At 38.3% G+C, this 15,964-nt stretch overlaps 1 pseudogene; it reads left to right on the top strand.

The window, feature by feature from the left end:
- LOC134371931 (actin-related protein 2-like) overlaps nt 1-15,964 on the top strand; it is a 96,842-nt pseudogene that overhangs the window by 79,593 nt on the left and 1,285 nt on the right.

Genomic DNA, 15,964 nt, shown 5'->3' with positions numbered 1-15,964 from the left:
GACACTTACCACACACCACCCCAAAAATTAACTCAATATAGATAAATATAAGGGCCATTATTATAACATTATTAGGAGAGGTAAATTTTCATTACCTTGGACTTGACAATAGTTCCTTAGATATGACACCAAAAGCACAAACAGCAAGAGAAATAATTTGGGTTTCATCAACATTTGTAATTTGTGTGCATCAAAGATCACTATCAAGAGGGAGGAGGGAGGGAGGTTTTGGTAAGGGGCAACAATAATCAACCACAATGCATATCGACAAAATAAAAGTTAAAAAAAAATAATAATAATAATAATAAAATAAATAAAAAACAAAGATCACTATCGAGAAAGAGAAAAGGTAACTTATAAAACTGGAAAAATATTTGAGACTAGTATCCAGAACGAATATCTTCAACTCAGCAATAAAAAGACAAACAATCCAATTACAAAATGGTCAATGAACATGAATAAGATATGTCTACAAAGATGTACAAATGGACACCAAACACATGAAAGGATGGTTAGCGTCATTAGTCATCAGGAAAATAAAAATAAAACCATAGCTAGGTACCACTACAGGCTGATTGACCATAACTGCAAAAGTAAATAAATAAACAAAAACAAAACATCAAAATACAGAAAATAAAACCGTTGGCCAGCTTGTTGAGAAATTGGGACCCTTATACATTGCTGGCGAAAATATAAAATGGTTTAGCTACTATGGAAAAAAGTTTGGCAGTTTGGCAGTTCCTTAAAACATTAAACCTAAAATTATCATATGAGCTAGATTTTTATTTCTAGGTATACAACCAAAAGTAGTGAAAACAGATGTCCAAACACTTCCTCGTACATGAGTGATTGTAGAAACACTACTCATGATAAACAAAAGGTGAAAACAACCCAAATGCCCATAAAGTTCTGAATGGATAATCAAAATATGGTATCTCCATACACTGGAATGTTATTCAGCCATTAAAAAGAATAAATGCATGCGGCAATGCTTATGAACTGAAAATACGAAGGTAAGAGAAATAAGCCAGATACAATCTACATATATTGTATGATTCCATTTATATGAAACATATAGAGGAAGAAAATCCACAGAAAGAGAAAAATTGGTGGTTGTCAGAGGCTGTGGAGGAGGGAGTATAGAGTGACTACTTAAAAAATGGACTTTCCTTTTGGGATGATGAAAACCTTATGCAACTAGAGAGAGGAGATGGTTGCAGCATAGTGAATTTACTATTTGCCACTAACTGTATACTTTAACATTGTCAATTTGGTGTTATGCTAATTTTACCTCAATCACAAGAAATGTGAGAAAAAAAGATGTGATTTCCTATAGATTCCTTATACCTTAAGAAGTTGTACGGTGACACAATGAATTTTTATGTGAGGTAGGAATTCCACCAGGTCACAGACGCTCTAAGTGCCACAATGCTCAGACGTTAACCAACTGTTGAAATGTTCACCTTTATTCTTTAATGATTTAGTTTATCATCCAGGATGAAGACCAGCTTTCTTGCATACTTTAAGTCCTTTGGTCATCTGTCATTTGGCAAGAACATAATGTTGCTTCTTTTTTACCTTATTGACCATGGGGGCAGATTTAAGGGCTTCTAAGTAGCTGTTCCTATCATAAGCGTTCAGACCACATGTCTTAATCTGGTCATTAAAACTACAGAACATTGAGACCTTTCCATGTCCAAATTCAACTGATTTTCACAACAAGTCTGAGAGATGAGGTTATTGTCATTTTTCCACAGTGAGGAAAATGGAAAAGGGATGTTACCCACACCGTTTTGACCTCCAGTAAATGTTACCCCCTTATCTTCAATTGAAACCAGTGAATTGTTTCCAATGAGTGCTTTTGTCCAAAGCTTGGAGACAGTATGCACAATGTCAGATGAGGAGTTATGGGAAGGAGGAGAAGAGGAAATGAAGAAGCAGAAATGACTCACAAGTTTTCATGCAGGAGGATGAAGAGAAGTTGCTGCCACTCGTAGAAATAAGGAAGTCAGAGAGAGGAAGTTTGGGGGACACAAAACCACATTTCCAGGCCAGGAGGGAGGTTTGCTTCCTGCTGCTATCAGTTAACCATCTCACAGACATTTTCCCAAACTTCCTTCTTTTAGGGGGGTTGCCCATCCTGTGATGGCCGCATTGGTCTCATTAGTCAACCAAGGCAGAGAACGGAGCAGCCTCAGTTCCTCACTCTCTTCTGTTTCACATGCAATGAACAAATCCAAACAGTTCTGCCCCGTGAGCCATTTTTGTCCACGCCCCCTGGTACATCAGCACATTCCTTCTACAGTTTATTCCCTGCATAGTGGTGGTCTTCTTAAAACAGAAATCTGTTTGTGCATGACATTGCTTAAAATTTTCCCATTGCCATAAAGATAAAATCCAAGAATACTTGCAAGGTACACAAAACCATGTGAAACCAGGCCCCAACATTCCTGGGATTACTTTCAGTTCTTAGAACAGCTCATTCTCTTTCTGGTCAAGGATGCCTTCCCCTCGTCCCACTCATACTAACCTGTGCTCAGGCCTTGTTCTCTCTCTTCTCCAGAAGATCTCCCATATTTTATGACCACAGAGTGGAGGCACAAGGAGTAGATCACGAAAACTCCCCCTGCAGCCCAAGTGGGCAACACTGGGTGCATTTCAATGCCACTGTTCCTTATCTCCTGGGTAGTACAGGGAGCACTCCCTCTTAGCCCAGCTGGGCTCGTTGGTGCTTTCTGGACAGTCTGAACCTCACTGTCCCTTGGGGGATGGCTTGGACAGATTCTTGATCAACGATAAAAAGAAGTTCACCACTTCCGGTGCCTTGATAAGAAGCACATCTCTGACTTCTCTCTGGGCCCTGTGAACTGCACCCATGGGGGCCAGTACAGGCGCTACAGTGAGCTCAACCTCTCCAACATGTGGACATCTTGGTTGCAGATGAAGAGTCCCTGCCTAGCTCCATATCCTGATTATCTATCTGTTCCAGGTACTGGGTCCATGCGGTGGATCTAAGAAAGTAAGAGCAGAAGGCACAGAGAAAAATAAAATAGACCCACATAGAGAGATTGAGAGAAGCCAAGACAGGAGGTCACAGGCAGAGTCCCTGGGAAGAGCAAGGTGGTCTCTCAGCTCCAGATCAAGTGCGTGTGTAAAGGGGGCCACTCCCTACATACCATGACATTCCTCTCTCGCAGGAATGTACAAGATAACCCCCTTTTTTGTCTCTCCAGGGCCCTTGGTGTACTCCAGAGAGAATGTGACCCAGAAGTGTCACTCAGAGATCTGGTCTGTCACCTTCCATCTGTCTAAGAAGGGGTCAGTTGCTCCTCCATAGAGCTTTTACTTGAAGAACACAGCTACACCCTCTCGGCCACCTTTACATGGAGTCCTATGAGACCTTGGCCCATGGAAGGGTGTTACAGGTGCTACTGCTTACACAGTACCTTCTCCTGCCTGTTGTCAAACCCCAGTGACAGGCTGGAGCTTATGGTCTTAAGTTAGGATCTCCCAATCTTATGTTCATTCAGTGTCAAGACTCTCAGCTCACAGCCCTATGCCAGGAAAACTCTCGACTGGGATGGGGAAGTATTAGCAACAGGAAGGTTCAGTCACAGGGTAAATCCATCCCACAGAGGGATGGAAAAAGATAGAAGTCCCAGGGCCCCTCTATGTCTTACCCCCACACAAAAGTCATAGGAAGTGCAGGGGGAGGGAAGGGAGTAGATTGAAGAGTGTAGGAAGCAGACTTGTGGGGAAAAGATATGGAGATCAAGAAGAAAAGAAGAGACAGTGACAGCCCCACATCCTCCTTTTACTCCTATCATAAGCAGTATGTGGGGTCTGCAGCCCCTGACCTGCATATACACACTTCGTGTCTGTTGAGTAACAGAATCCTCTTACCCTAAAGGAGTCATGGTCTTTCCAGGGCTGCACGGAGCTTCTAAGCTTACTCTTCTCCACTTCAAATCTTTTTTTTTTTAATTCAAGCAGAAATAATTATACATACTTTTGGAGTTGACTATCATCACCTATGTACAACATGGGATATATAATCCACATGATTAGCATATTCATTCCACTTCAAACCATTACGGAAGAAGGTGTTTCCAGAGGAGCTGGAGAGGAAGGTGGAGATGAAGGGAGGGACTTCGTATCTCAAGAAGCATCGAGATTACTGGTGCCTGCAGGGAAGGGACCCAGCTGAGGTGGGCAGAGAAGAGCAGATCCCATCTCTCGTCCCTGTCCATGGTGCTGGCATTTAGGGACTAAAAAGAGATACACAGAAACACATGGAATTAGTCCCACAATAGGAAGAGGAGAGAACATTTTGGGGTCAGGGTGGACAGGAGATTCACTGAGAATTGTAAACTGAGGGTGAGATGGTTTAACCACTCTTGGGATTGAGCCCATGGACTATCTAAATTTATTCACTCAGCATTCTGGAAATGCAAATCAAAACCACACTGAGATACCATTTCACTCCAGTTGGGATGGCTAATATCCAAAAGACTGAGAACGATAAATGCTGATGAAGTTGTGGTGGGAAAGGGAACCCTCCTACACTGTCAGTAGGACTGCAAAATGGTGCAGCCTTTATGTAAAATGGTCTGGAGTTTCCTCAAACAATTACAGATAGATCTACCGTATGACCCAGCTATCCCACTGCTGGGAATATACCCAGAGGAATGGAATTCATCATTTTGAAGGGATACCTGCACTCCAATGTTTATTGCAGCACTATTTACAAGAGCCAAGAGTTGGAACCAGTGCAAATGTCCATCATCAGATGAGCAGATATGGAAAATGTGGTATGTCCACACAATAGAATTTTACTCTATACTACCATTTGCAGCCACATGGATGGACTTAGAAGAAATTATGTGAAATAAGTCAGGCACAGAAAGAGAAATATCACATGTTCTCACTTATTTGTGGGAGCTAAAAATTCATAAATAAATACACAAACATGTATTGTTTGTGAGGGTGTGAGGTAAGAAGACACAACAATTACAATTCCTTGAAGCTGATACAACAAGCGAACAGAAAGGACATTGTTGGGAGGGAGAGGGGAGAGGGAAGAGGCAGGGAGGGAAGTTTCAGTAATGGGCCACAATAATCAACCACATTGTATATCGACAAAATAAAATAAAATATAAATAAATAAATAAAGATTATACATCAACATTATAAAGAAATTACCTACTTTAGATAAAATGGAAAAATATTACAGAAAGACAAACTGTTCAAAACAGCCTCTGGAATACAGAGAAAATCAGAAACATCTAGTTATTAAATCAAATACATCTTAAAAAGAAAATCTTCCCAGAAAATAAACTCCAGGTCCAGCAACTTGACTTAATGTGTTCTTCCAAGCACTTACAATCAAAAAAACAGTGAATAACAAATACTGGCGAGGGTGTAGAGAAAAGGGAACATTCCTGCACTGTTGGTGGGACTGTAAATTAGTACAACCACTTTGGAAAACAATTTGGAGGTTTTTCAAACAACTACAGATAGATCTTCCACATGATCCAGCAATCCCTCTTCTGGGTATATACCCAGAGGAATGGAAATCATCATGTTGAAGAGATACCTGCCGTCCCATGTTTATTGTAGCTCTGTTTACAATAGCCAAGATAAGGAACCAACCTAAATGTCCATCAATAAGTTATTGGATAAGGAAACTGTGGTATATATACACTATGGAATTCTACTCTGCCATAAAGAAGAATGAAATACTCCCATTGGTAACAACATTGATGAACCTGGACAAACTTATGTTGAGTGAAACAAGCAAAGCACAGAGGGATAAATACCACATGTGCTCACTCATATGTGAGAGCTAAGAGAGAAAGGAAGGCAGGAAAGACCACGGTAGTGCCATGATCCAACAGAGGGAGGGAACATTCCTAGGGCTACAAATTGGAGTGGAGAGAAGGGGGGGATGGGGAGGGAGGTTGGGGGATAATTGAGAGGGGACAAAGGGTACAAAAGTAATTTCTGGTAATGGGTATGCTCCCAATATGAATCTGGCCCCACATCATGAGCAGGAAGGGGGGACAATCAGCTTTGTATCTCATGAATATTAGTAATAAGTAAATTCTAAAAAAACAAAAAACACACAAAGATTAAACACTATTTTTCATCACTATTATTATTATTTTAGTTGACATGTATTGATTGTACATATTTATGGGATACAGAGTTATATTTCAATACATGTATACAATTTGTGATGATCAAATCAGGGTAATTAGCATATGTATCACCATAAAAATTTATCATTTCTTTGTGATGAGGACATTTGATCTCTCCTCTAGCCATCTGAGAACATACAATAAATTATTGTTAATTATAGATGCCCTACAACTACTTTACATGAGTAGAGCTTATTTTTTCTATCTGGCCATGATTTGGTATATGAATGCTATTTTTAAAGACTTTTTTTTTAATTACAACATTTCAACACATTTTAATAGGCTATTATAAAAGTAAAAGAAAAACCAATTTAATTATAATTGAATAATATGTTATATAATGCATATTTATTTATTATATAATATATTAAATTATATAATTTTTCAAATAAACAGATAAAAATACATCTTAAAAATTCATAAAAAGTATTCTCATGACTTTACTGCTCAAGTCACAGAGGGAGTAGACAAAACGTAAAAATTTAAATAAAGATCAGTTTTCCCACACAAATCAGAGCTGTAACCCAACTCACTAACCCAAATGCTTAAAGGCATGACAGAATGAGGAGAAGATTCCGAGAAAGAAAATTAGGAGCACTGAGGAAGCAAGAAGGAGCCAAGGATTGTTTCCAAGGGGATGGAAGTAGATGAAGCTTCCAAAAAATAAAAATTAAAAAAAATAGAAGTAGGAGAGGAAGAGGAGGAGGAGGAGAAGGAAGAAGGAGATCTATGAATGAACAATTTTTTAAAGATAATTTATTATACATACATGTGGGATACAAAGTTGACTTTCAATCATTGTGTACAAAGTATGATCAGATCAGGATAGTTAGCTTATTCATCATTACAATATGTAATCATTCCTCATTTCCAATAACCAGTTTCTCATTAACTCCCTCTCTCTCCCCCTCCCCTTCCCTTTTCCACCTCTAGTAACCACACTTCCTTTCTCTCTTTCTAAAAGTTCAACACTATTGTGATTGTTGTTTCTTTCTTTCTCAATGTGGAGTATGCATAAAGCAAATGTACTTCATAGAGCCTGGTTTTTCAAAGCCTTGCAGTTTCAAATATTGACCTTGCAGAGGATTGGAAATTTTCCTCAGGCTATAAAGTCTCCGGTGTAAGATAAAGATTTATGGCACAGCAAGGCTGCTGGCTCAAGGACAGACAGGTTACTGATTGATATGTAAAGATACTGGGAAATTGCTGTAAGAAGAGAATGTTTGCTAAAATCAAGCTTTTGTTGGTGGATCAACCTAACTTCTTGAAAATTGCATTATAGAAGGTCACCTTGCTTGTCTTACTGAATGTTACCAGCTTCTATTGTTAAACTTGTTAAACTGTACTTAGCAAAAACCCCAGCTATGTTCTCTTCCTGTAACTTCCTGGTCTGGAGAATAAATGCAGGAAGAGAACCCCAATTCATGGTTAATTTCCCAAATGGAAGGAATGCCTCTCTTTTGAGAGTTCTGGGAGATTAACCCCTTTTGGGGGCTTCTCGCTGCTCAGAAGAGATGGGCTTTGTGTAATCTTTGGTGGCTCTGTCACCCAGGGGAAAAGGGGTGACAAATCTGTGGGAAGCAAAGCAACATCTCTCTGTCTCTCTTTACTGTTTATTTTTTTATTTATGGATTCAGCTCCCACTTATGCATGATGATGTGGTATTTCTGAAATTGTTTTATTGAAAGAAAATCCACAATCCAGGGCCAGGAGAAGAATCAGGTATCCATTTCTTATTTCCCTGTATTTCTGCTTTGTTCTTTTTGGCACAATGCAGCTCAACTTGAACTGCACAGTAAAATGTTAAATGTGTCTCTGTTGATCTGATTCTACTGTGCAGCATGACCCTGTGTCTTCCCTGAAGCATCTCCAGGGCTGGCAAGACAACTGGCCATGGTTAGGGCCCCACAATCATGTGATGATGGGTGGGCTGAAGGGGTAAAGGAGACTCCATGGGGAGATTCTGAAAGAGAAGGACCAGCCCTTAGTCAATCTCACCTGGAAGAGTCCAAATCAGGAAGGCACCGAGTCTCTTTGCTGCTATGTCCTGGCTTTGGGTTAGATGAGGACAGATCAGGCAGACATCAGCCATGGGTCAGGGGAGATTCTACCTATATCTGAAATATCTGAAGGGAAAATTGTACCCATCCTATCTCCAGGCCCATGGAATAAGAGCCAGGCTCCATGGGATGGGCAGTTCCTCCTCCTGTGAGGCTGCTGTTGGAAAAACTTATGAGGGGAGGACCAGGCTTTGACCCAACAGCCATACCCTGTGTGTCTGTCTGTCCTTCTAGATGCTGTGGTCTCATCCATCTGCATAGCCAGCGAGAGTGGAAGGAGAACTATGACCCCCATGCTTATAGTCCTGTCTACCTCAGTGAGATTTCAATAGAGGGAGGAGAGACCTTGTTCTTGGAGGGACAACCCCTCAAAGGCAGACCCTAGTCCATTAGGAGACCCCAGGGGCCCAGAAGCCTCCTGAGAAGGAGAGGAGAAGACCTGCCCAGGTTTCAGAGGACAAATCTCTTAAATAAGCTGTTTTTTAGGGTTGAGTCTGGGACCAGGGACCAGAATATCTAGACCTAGGAACCCTGCTGTTGTGGGATGTGAAGCACATGTTCCCAAGGGTGTAACTACAAGTGAAGGTTCACTTCTAATTAAACCCTAGTTTCTCAGGATTATATATTCTACCCACTGTAGATACAACATCACAAATTGTTACCAGGCATAGAAATATCCATGGTACCTCATCAGGAAGCACCGTGCTCTACCACTGCAGGGTGTTGTCTCCATGCTGGCATCTCAGCTGTACCACTGAGGCCACTGCACATCCCATCAGCTGGCATCTCTTATGTGACCCTGCATGTGAGAAGACCAAGGGATTCCTTGGCCGTGTAGCATTTCTGCATCTCCTTTGCTGTAAAGTAGGGACTCTAGTGTGAAGCAACAAACCCATAAACAGTGGTTCTGCCTGAGAACTTGCTAGGAAGGAAGACATTACCTGAAACACGTGACAATCTTGATCAAGATAAATCACTGCCTGTCTGTGGAATGAATCTGATGTAATCACCTTTCAATGAGTGGCTACTTTATCTGCTTGAGGGCTGGAGCTATATCAAGGGCTCTGAGTGACTTTCTGATGCTAGAAGTTTGGACATTCAACAGCAGTGGTAAAGATATCCTTGGTAGTAAGAAACCTGTATTGTTACCCCCATGCATAGACTGTATCCACCATCGTGGCCATTCCATATGAGCCCATTTTATACTCACTGGCTCATAGCCAAAGACATAGTCTGGCTGGCCTCAACAGATAAATATAAGAGATCAGTAACTCTGTGTGTATCATTTCCTGTCTTCAAGCCCCTAGGGTTTTTGTAATAGAGCATTCTGCCTATTATTTTGTAAGATGCAAGATTTAAAATGTTTTTCTTCACCTAGTAGGGAGTATATTTGATGATTCAGACAACAAGTCTCTTATAATTTTCACTGATGTGGCAGTTCCTAAAACATTTATAGCTATTTTAAAACTCTACCTTCTGCAGCATGTATGGACCATCACAGGATCTAGACCACTTGCTACTTCTTTCTCATCAAGTCCAATTAAAATGACATTATTAGTTGAGTGGATGAACAAGTGTGATGGTCTATAGAATATGAATATGATCCTGGTCCCTTCAGACTGTACTGTAACAGGGCTGGGGCTCAACATAGCCCTGGGAAAGATGGTGCATGTATACTGTTATCTTACTCAAGTGAATGCAATTATTCCTGACACCTTTTCTATTGAGTTTTGGAAATAACACATTTGCCCAATCAACAGCTACATAAACATTGTGTTCTACTAAATAGATCCAAGAAATATATCTATTAATCCATACTCTATAGTAAACAAATTGAGGTGAATTTTTTTATTTTGTGGTGGTCCAAGAACACGTGCCACAATCCATCTTGATTTTTCAGGTACCATGCAATGGAATCAAATTTAAGTGTAGTAGGAACCAGCATCTCTTCATCATTCAAGTCTTTGAAATTGTTACCATCATTTTTATGATATGCAGTACTGCTTCCTCCTTACTCACCTTTTCAGGAGAGACTTGTCAAGTGATTACCAGGTGCCTTTCCTTCTATGATAGACCACCCAAGAAGTGGTTCAGCAGCCCCACCCTTGGCAGACCCACTCCAAAACCACAGAAGGTAACATGACCTTGCATCTGGTCACAAGAAGTGATATGGCAGAACGGCCACCAGCAGACCTGCACCCAGTTAGTCAAGCCAAAGTGCACCCAGCCCCAAGATCAGAGAAACAAGCTGGGTGCCTCAGCCCTGGAAGACCCATTCCTAATTTTTGAACCGTTTCTTGCACACATCCAAGTGAGAAACAGAACCATCATGGTGACACTGACACTGGCAAACCAGTCCTGGAGACCCTGACATGCCACACATTCACACTCCCAGCCTGAGAGTCAATCCAGCAACCCCATCCCCAGTAATCTAGTTCCTGAGATGACTGGCCCATGGGGTGCATGTGCACACCCCCAGCCTGTGAACCAACATAGCGAACCCTCCCCCAGCAAAGCTGTGCCACTGCTTTTACAAACCTCCCAAGCATAGGGTGCTGAAGCATGTGCAGACACAGTGAAAGTAGACTACAACTGAAGAAACTATGCAGAGTCTACACTACTGCATTTATCCTAAACAAAGCCATTGTGTTCTACCAATCAACACCCTAGAATGCATTTGCAGGTGAAAGTCATTCTCCATGCAAACCACTCTACAAAATTAAAAAAGGTAATAGTTCCTCCAGATACAAAGATATCAACACAGGGAAACAAGAAACATGAAAAAATGAGGTAACTGAAACCAACAGATAAACACAATGTTGCTCCAGTAACTGATCTCAAAGAATCCCAAATTGCCAACTTGCTGGAAAAGAAATTCATATTAATAATCTTAAGGAAACTCACTGAGATACAAGAGAATAAAGATAAACAATTCAATAAAATCAGAAAAACAATTCATGATCTGAATTAGAAATTCTATGTAAAGGCAGATATTATTTTAAAAGCAGAACAAAAATCCTGGAATTGAAGAATTTATTGAATGAAATAAAAATACATCAGAGATTCTCAATAATGGTCTAGATCAAGTAGGGAAAAAAATCGCTGATCTTGAAGACAGCAGTTTTGAAATAACACAGGGAGACAAAATAGAAAAGAAAAAAGTATAAAAAAGAATGAACAAAGCCTACAAGATCTTTGGACTAGTATTAAGGGAACAATATTCAAATTATGTGTATTCCAGAAGAGAAGAAAACAAAAAAGATATTGAGAATATATTTAACAAAATAGTAGCTGAAAACTTCCCTAGTCGTGGGAAAGATATGAATATCCAAATCCAGGAAGCTCAAACATCCCCAAATAGATTCAACCCAAAAAGGTCCACTCCAAGACACACTGTAGTCAAACTATCCAATGTTGAAGACAAAGAATTCTAAAAACAGCAAGAGAAAAATGACAAGTTATTTATAAGGGAATCCCCATTAGAGTAACAGCAGACTTCTCAGCAGAAACCCTAAAGGCCAGGAGAGAATGTGATGATTTATTCAAATTACTGAAAGAAAAAAGACCAGTCAAGATTATTATACATTGAAAAGCTATACTTACAATATGAGAAAAATAAAGTCTTTCTCAGATGGATCACTGAGACAAAAATCAACAAAGATACATTGGATTCAAATGGCACCATATACCAACATCCACCTAATACACATTTACAGAGCATTTCATCCAATAGCCATGGAATACACATTCTTTTCATCAACATGTGGAACATTCTCCAAGATTGACCATATGTTAAGCCAGAAAAGAAGTCTCAAAAGAGACTTCGAAAAATCAAAATCATATCAGGTATTTTTTCTGACTATAATGGAATAAAACTAGAAATCAACAAGAGAAACCTTTGAAATTACAGAGATACATGGAAATTAAACAATATGCTCTTGAATGATAAATGGGTCAAAGAAAAGATTAAGAAGAAAATCAAAACACTTCTTGGAACCAGTAAAGACAGAAACGCAGCATACCAAAACCTATGGGATACAGCCACGGAAGTGTTAAGAGGAAAGTTTATAGCAATAAACACCTATATTAAAAAAGAGAAATATTTCAAATAAACAACTTAAAAATGCATATCAAGGAACTATGAAAGCAAGAGCAAACCAAACCCAAAATAAGCAGAAGATAAGAAATAATAAAAATCAGAGCAAAATAAATAAAATTGAGACTAAAAATACAAAAGATCAAATGAAAAGTTGCTTTTATAAAAAGATGACAAACTTTTCTAAAAATTTTATGAAATAGACAAAAATTTTACAAAAATCAACAAACCATTAGCTAGTTTAACCGTGAGAAAAAGAAAAAATACCTAAATAAATAATACCAAAAATTATTTAGGAGACATTATAACTGATACCACTGGGGGAAAAGAAGATCATTAGAGACTATATAACTATTCACCAATAAATTTGAAATTCTAGTGGGAATGGGTAAATTCCTGGACACATATGACCTGCCAAAACTGAACCAAGAAGAAATAGAAAACCTGAGTAAACTAGTAACAAGTAACCAGATTGAATCAGTAATAAAATGTCTCCCAACAAGGTAAAACCCAAGACCAGATGGCTTTACTGCTGAATTCTACCATATGTTTAAAGAAGAACTAATACAAATACTTCTTAACTATTTCAAAAAGTTGAAGTGGATGGAATTCTTTCAAACTCATACTATGAGGCCAGCATTACCTTGATAGCAATACCAGGCAAAGACACACCAACAATAAGCAATAGAACTGTAGGCCAATATCCCTAATGAACATAGATGCAGAAATTCTCAATAAAACACTAACAAACAAAATTCAACAGCACATCAAAAAGATTATACACCATGACCAAGTGAGATTTATCGTAGGGATGCAAGGATAGTTCAACATACACAAATCAATAAACATAATATGTCACATCAACAGACTGAATGAAAAAAAACATGATCATCTTGACAGATGCAGAAAAAGCATTCAATCAAATTCAATATCCCTTCATGATAAAACATCTCAACAAATTAGGTATAGAAGGAAGGTATCTTAATATAATAAAGACTACATATGACAAACCCATAGATAACCCATAGCTAAAATTTTTCCCCCTCAGAACTGAAACAAGAGAAGGACGTCCAATCTTATCACTTTTATTCAACATACTACTGGAAGTCTTTGCTAGAGCAATTAGGCAAGAGAAATAAATAAAGGACATCCAAATTGAAGAGGAGGAAGTCAAATCATGCCTGTTTGCAGATGACATGATTCTGTATAGAGAGAAGCCTAAAGACTCCACCAGAAAACTCCTAGACCTGATAAACAAATTTAGTAAAGTGGCAGGATACAAAATTAACATTAAAAAAAAAATTAAGTAGCATTTCTATACAACAACAATGAACTAGCATAAAAAGAAATCAAACAAGCAATCCCATTTACAATAACAACAACAGCAAAAAACAAAACAAAACAAAAAAACAACCCCCACCCAAAGGCCTAGGAATAAATTTAACCAAATTGGTAAGAGATCTCCACAAGAAAAACTATAAAACACAGATTAAAGAAATAAAAGACACAAAAAATGAAAGACATCCCATGTTAATGGACTGGAAGAAAAAATATTGTGAAAATGACCATACCACCCAAAGAAGTCTATAGATTCAATGCAATCCCCATCAAACTACCAATGACATTCTTCACAGAAATAGAAAAAAAAATCCAAAATTTTATAGGGAACAACAAAAGACCCCAAATAACTAAAGCAATCCTGAGCAAAAAGAACAAAGTGGAAAAGCATCACAGTCCTTGACTTCAAATTATATTACAAAACTACAGTAATCAAAACACCACGGTACTGGCGTAAAAACAGAAACATTGACCAATGGAACAAAATAGAGAATCCAGAAATAAATCCATGTACCTATATCCAACTGATTTTCAACAAAGGAACCAAGAACATATTGGGGAAAGGACAGCATCTTCAATAAATGGTATTGGGAAAACTGGAGATACATATGCAGAAGAAAGAAATTAGACCCCTATAACTCACCATATACCAAAATCAACTCCAAATGGATTAGCAACTTAAATAGAAGACCCGTAAGTGTAAAATTTCTAGAATAAAACATAGGGGAAATGCTTCAGGACATAGGACTGGGCAAAGATTTAATGAATAAGACATCAAAAGCACTGGCCAAAAAAAAGCAAATGTAAACAAATGGGATTATATTAAATCCAAAAGCTTCTACAAAACAAAGGTAACAATCAACAGAGTAAAGAGACAACAGAATGGGAGAAAATATTTGCAAACTATGCAATTGGCAAGAGATTAATATGCAGAATATACAAGTAACTCAAACAACTTAATAGTAAAAAGAACAAATAATCCTTGAAAACAAATAATCTTTTGAGAATGGGCATATCTCGAAAGACAACATACAATGGTCAACAGGTATATGAAAAAATGGTCAACATCAATAATCATCAGAGAAATGCAAATCAGAAAACAATGAGTTATCATCCTACCCAACTTAGAATGGCTATTGTCATTGGGACAGAAAATAACAAATACTGGCAAGGATGAAGAGAAAGGGGAATTCTCATACATTGTAGGTGGGAATGGAAATTAATACAACCATTATGAAAAACAATATGGAGGTTTCTCAGAGAACTGCAGGGAGAACTACCATGCAATCCAGCCATCCCACTATTGGGTATATATCCAAAGGCAAGGAAATCAACACGTCAAAGGGATACTGGTACTACCATGTTTATCACAGCTCTGTTCACAATAGCCAAGATTTGGAACCAAGCTAAATGTCCATCAGTGGATGATTGGATAAAGGAAATTTGGTAAATATATATAACGGAATACTACTTAGCCATAAAAAGTATGAACTTCTGCCATTTGCAGAAAATTATGGATGAGCTTAGAGAAAATTATGTTAAGTAAAATAAGCCAAGCACAGAAAGAGAAATAGCACATGTTCTCACTTATATGTGGAAGCTAAAAAAGTTGATCTCACAGCAGTAGAGAGAAGTATAGTGGTTATAGAGACTAGTAAGGGTAGGAAAAAGCAGGGGGGATGGGAGACAGAGTGGTCAATGGATACAAAATCGTAGAGGTATAAGAATAAGATCTAGCATTCTGTAATAATTCAGGGAGACTACAGTCAACAACAAATTACTGTATAACTTCAAGTAGCTAGTTGAGAGGATGTTGAATGTTCTCAACACAAAGAGGAGATGAATGTTTGAGATGATGAATATGCTGAATACCCTTATATGATCATTGCACACAATATAAATGTACCCAAATACCATATTGTATTTCATAAATATATAGAATTATCATAGGTCAATTAAGAAAAAATAAATTAAGGAGAAAAAGGGTAGAGTAGTGGTTACCAGAGGCAGGGAATGTGTGGAATGGGAGGAATTGAGAGAAGCTGGTTAATGGGCACTAAGTTACAAAGTTACAATTAGATAGCAAAAATAAGTCCTGGTGACTATAGCTAATATTATTGTATTTGATATTTCAAGATAGCCAGAAAAGAGGAGAGAAGAAATGATAAATGTTTCAGTGATAGATAAGCTAAATATTCTGATTGGATCATTATAAAATACATGCATGTATTGAAACAATAAACTGTACCCTCTAAAAATGTACAATTAAA

Source organism: Cynocephalus volans, chromosome 3, assembly GCF_027409185.1.
Source record: "Cynocephalus volans isolate mCynVol1 chromosome 3, mCynVol1.pri, whole genome shotgun sequence".
NCBI lineage: Eukaryota > Metazoa > Chordata > Mammalia > Dermoptera > Cynocephalidae > Cynocephalus > Cynocephalus volans.
This window is presented reverse-complemented; position numbering and strand designations above follow the sequence as displayed.